Source organism: Jaculus jaculus, chromosome 3 (genome assembly GCF_020740685.1).
Source record: "Jaculus jaculus isolate mJacJac1 chromosome 3, mJacJac1.mat.Y.cur, whole genome shotgun sequence".
NCBI classification, from domain to species: Eukaryota; Metazoa; Chordata; class Mammalia; order Rodentia; family Dipodidae; genus Jaculus; species Jaculus jaculus.
In genome coordinates this window covers 2,742,119-2,747,093 of record NC_059104.1, presented here as the reverse complement: position 1 = coordinate 2,747,093, position 4,975 = coordinate 2,742,119, and positions in this window count along the sequence as shown.

Below are 4,975 nucleotides of genomic sequence, written 5' to 3'. Positions count from 1 at the left end.
GCCTCCAGCAGGTGGCTGGCAGAGGTAGCCAGGAGCCCCGGGCTTTGCCCACATTGCTGCTGTGTGGCCCATGGCTTCTCAGGACTTTCTTCCTAAGTGCTGGTTCAGTGGCGTCGGTTTTGCCTCAGCTTCCACACCAAGCCGCCTCAAGGCCTCTCCTGCTCGCCAGCCATTTCCCTTTTCTGCACACCTCACTCCATCGCCTGGTTGCCGGGGTCTCATGATGGCCCCAGGTCTCCTCCTAGGCCAGCCTTCAGCCTCCCTGTCCCAAACTCAGTACTCACCTAGTGCATTTTCACATAGTCCCTAATGTGGCTGCTCTTGGCTTCGTGGATAGGAGCAGAACAATTGCTGTGAGGCACTCATTTCTACTAAAGGGTGGTGTACGCTCAGGGGCCTGAATGAATCTCCCACAGATTCCAGTAGTAGCTTGGGAACTACTTGGGAAGGGAGAATTCCATGTGGTGGACACCCATCAGTCAAGAGAGCTGGCGGGGGATGTGTGACCAACACAGCGGAGGTCTATAGTCCTGTCTGCACACAGAACAGGTTTGGGTAGTATGCTGTCCTCCGGTGAGAGAAGGACACTGTCCCCCAAGGGTGGGGCCAGCCTCAGGGCCCTGGGATTGCCTCAAGGTCCCCTCTGTCTCTCTGGTTATAGCCTCAGACCTCCTCTCCCAAGAGGCTATCTCAGTCTATGCTTAATATGCTGCTTCCCTTCAGTGGGGACCTTATCCTCTTGCCAATCCCCTTAATGTCCCCTCTGGGCAGTTACAGGATCATCAGGCAATATGCTCAGATCAATAAGAGGGACAGCTTGGGGAGGGAGGCTTATAACACTCGTTGTAAACAGAATTGTGCTGTTCTTCATGCCACAGATCACAGTCGCTGGAGAAGCTGTGTGGGGAAGGGGCTGAAATACAGGTTCTGGGTGGTCACAGGAATGGGCTCAATAAACTGTGCTCCCCATGCCCAAGATCCCCAGGCTGGGGAACCTTGCTCTAGTCCAAATGTGGGTTACACTGTAGACATCATTGACGTATGTCCCACATGTTACCTGCACTCTTTCTGTGTCTAATCTTAAGAGCAAAGAGCTCTATCACCTTGGCTGATCTTCAGTGACAGCAAACCCATCTGGTATATGGAGACTTTTCTGAACTCCAGGTGCCCTGTGGGATGCTCTGTCTGTCTTGTCACTCCTCCAGGGAGGAGAGGTGACACAGCAGGAAGCTGGCAGAAGGACCAAGCACGTAGCATCATCTTCCTCTCTCTCCTGGCATCTGCCTGCCCAGATGTCACTTCTGTTGACCCCCTATGGGCTTGGCTCTGCAGAATCCTGGGCCCTGGGGCAGTGCTAGGAGACCCTTAGCCCAGCAGGGTGGGAATCTGCTTAACTCAGGTGAAGCGGCCATCATCTCTGGCAAATTTTACGTCCCTCACCATGCAAGAAGCCTCCCTTGGTTTCTAACTCATGTTCCCCATTTTAGGTTCTGAGCCTGTGTGTGTGGAGTGGGGGCCGAGGTTGTATTTACCATGAAAGGAAAGCTTCTCTTATTGTGTGTGTGTGTGTTTGGAGGGGGTGGGGTGGGGGAGGTGGCAGGGTTGTATTTACCATTAAAGGAAAGCTTGTCTATTATTCCAGAAGATACTTTCTTCTCATGTTGTCTCTTGGGAGTGCTGTTATATTTCATCTCTTCAGTATGGATGTCTTTGATGAAGAGTATGGGAAGAAAGGGGGAGAGTTGTCTTGCTTATACACAGTGAACATTTTTTAAAATTTATATTTATTCATTTGAGAGAAAGAGAAGAAGAGGCAGATAAGAGAATGGGTGCGCCAGGGCCACTGCAAATCAACTCCAGATGCATATACCACCTTGTAGCATCTGGTTTATGTGGGTACTGGGGAATTGAACCTGGATCCTTAGGCTTCACAGGCCTTAACCACCAAGCCATCTCTCCAGCCCATAAGAGAGCATTTTTGAATCATGCTCTAGTCTAAAATGTCAGATTGGAATGATAACCATTTCCAGGTTTGGTTTGAAAACATATTCTGGAAAGTCAGTCCTTACACAGTCATCTGACTGCCTACAGCAAGGGGTTTGGGCCTGGGTAGATGTGGGCAGATGCGGGGTGAGCAGATCCAGGGAACTGAAAACTCCCAGAAATGCTGAGCCCTCCTGCTTCTGGGTGCATCTTCACATAGTGCCCAGAGGCCTTGGAGCCCAGCCCGTCCTTGACTCTTCCCATAGTCTCTGCCCCATCTTCACAGAGCCCGGAGGCCTCCGAGCCCAGGATCTGCAGAGCTCTGCCCACAGATCCTGTGTTCTGTGCCTTGGCAGTGTGGGGCTGGGCTTGGAAAGGCACATGCTCTGTCCTTGCCCACTGCCCTCCTTGGCCTTGGACACATCATGTGCTGGCCCCTGATTCTACCTCAGGCCACAGAGGGTTAAAGCCTGGCTCTGCCTGCTCAGAAGCTGTGGGTGAGAGTCAAAGAGATGATATGTGTTGCCCTGTCACACGTTGGCTCCTTCTATGAGCCTCGTATTCCTAGAGCAGCTCCACTCCATTCATGTCCTGAGCCCAGGATGTGTGTGAATGTGACTCAGAGAGCACCCCAGCAGGAAGCCAGCTGCTGTGGGGGCTGAGCCCCCGCGTCCCAGAAAGGCCTTAACAGTGGCCTTGGACAATGGCTTCTGATACACATGCACTTGCCTCTGCCCAGATACCAGAGGTCCTGAGCAGCACTCAGCGTTCAGTACTACAGTCTCCAGGGCTACGAGCAATTCAGGGGCAGAGGAAGAAATACTTGCTTTTTGTGCTCGGTTGTAATGTTGTTAGTGCCTTTTGTCTTTCGAGAAATGCTGATTTCCTTGGCTCCAAAAGCTCTTGGACTAGAATCTCATCTGGGGGGAAGCACAGAAGAGCAGGTTAGAGCCAGCGGCGCAGGGCCGACATCTGGTACAGTCTGGGCCCCAGCAGCCCGTGAGCAGCCTGGGTGGAAGACAGGCTCTCGTGAAACTCCAGGGACAGGGGCCTGACTGACTCTCTTGAGAGTTTCATCTGCATGCATTGGCCCCGGCCTTCCTGAGTAAATTCAAAAAAATGAGACCATCTAGGTACCTCCTAAACACCCCTGAAGGAGTTCAGATGTTAAAGTCCTTCAAAGTCATGTGTTAAAGGCCACTAGGGTGGCATTATAGAGAGGAAGAGGAAGCTTTCAGAGGTAGGGTCTTGGGAGAAGTCATTAGGTCATTGGGTGCTGCTTCCAAGGGAGTTGTGGGACCCTGGCCTGTTTCTCTGTTTTGCTCCTTGGTCATGATGAGAGTTTTTGTCCTACCACACATTCCCCCTGGTTTCTCATGAGGACATGATTGTGGAAGAGTGTCTTCACTTCTCCAACCTCAGCCACCTTCTGTATAGTAGAGTACATGTTTATCTCATGGGCTTTTTGAGGTAAGGTCTCACTCTATCCTACTATGGAGTCTCAGGCTGGACTCAAACTTACAGCGATCCTCCTACCTCGGCTTCTCAAGTGCTAGGATTAAAGGCGTGCACCACCATGCTCAGCTTCTCATGGGCTTTTATGGGGGTCACCTGCACCCAGAAAGATGCGGGGCCCATGGTGGAAGCTAAGCAAGCCCCAGCTGGGGATCACCACTGTCTGTGGCAAGGCAGTCATCCTGGCCAGGGCCAGTGCAAGGTGAGCTGCCTGGAGTCAGCTGGCGGTGCCCCATCCTGGTGTCAGGAGACAAGGTCACCTGCAGGATGGGCAGCAGGTCTCCTGCATCTCCTACAGGAGTGGCTTAGGAGGGTGGACAGTGGTAGCATAGGTGAACTGGGAATATCCAGTCATCATTCATGGAACCAATCAATCAGATAGCCAAAGAAGATTCTTCAAGGTGTCTCTCAGCTCAGATTTGGAACTGGCCAGAGCACACCTTCCTACAAGAGGCTCCTCCTATAAAGGGCTCATGTCAGCTGGCAGCTTCTACCTTCCCATAAGAATCCTCCCGCTGAGGCCCAGCAGCTTCAAGGCCACTCCCCATGCTCTCTGTCTACTCCTGACCCCACTCGACATGTGACCGAGGGGTAGAGAGATTCCTCAGGAGGTGACCTCTTCATCAAGATGTCCTTGGGACCTCATGCTGCCATCTCAGCTTTGTGCTTAGAAGATTTCTTCAGACCTCAGTTTCCCAAGTGTAAAATAAGGGCTGTACCAGATGGTGGGCACTGCTCACAGCCAGATCTGGCTACATGGACACCCATGGGAAGGTGGCTGGTCCATGAGGGGATGCACCAGATGTGGGCAATGTCTACAGGACAGATCTGGCTACAGGGACACACATGGGAGTGGCTGGTTCAACAGAAATGTCCTCTGAGTATGAAGTACACACTGGACATTGGACACTGCGATGGGGATTGACAGTGTCTCTTCAGGGACGTGTTGATTACCTGTTGAAGTTCTGCATGAGGTGAAGCGTGCAGTAAAACTAGTCTTTTGAACCCACAGCTTGCCCTGTGTTTCTGTGGGTCAGACCAATGTGCTCACCCTGCTGTGCCTTTAACCTCTCCTGGAGAGCCCTAGGCAACCCTGGGGTGACCAGGCCCAGCCAGAGCCACAAAGCCTGTACCCCTAGGGTGAGGTCAGGTTTGGGTCCTTACTCCCTCTATGTATGTTTGGGGGTTGCAGAGGTGGAGGTGGCCATGGCTCAGCCTTGGGCCTCTCACATCAGTGAGCTGCATTCCTCCCATCAGTTGCATTGGGTTAAATGTAGATTCCAGTGTGGGAGGTGTGGGCAGGGCTTGGCCCTGGATGTTTACAAAGTGTCCCTTGCCCTTGGATATGTCTGACAAGCTACTGAGTGACAAGACTTTGCCGGTCTGTGAACCTTACTTTGAGAAGCAAGGTTCCAGATGGATTTTAGTTCAAAGAGTGAAGATTCTTCCCCTTCCTTAATTTCTTGGGAATTTGACT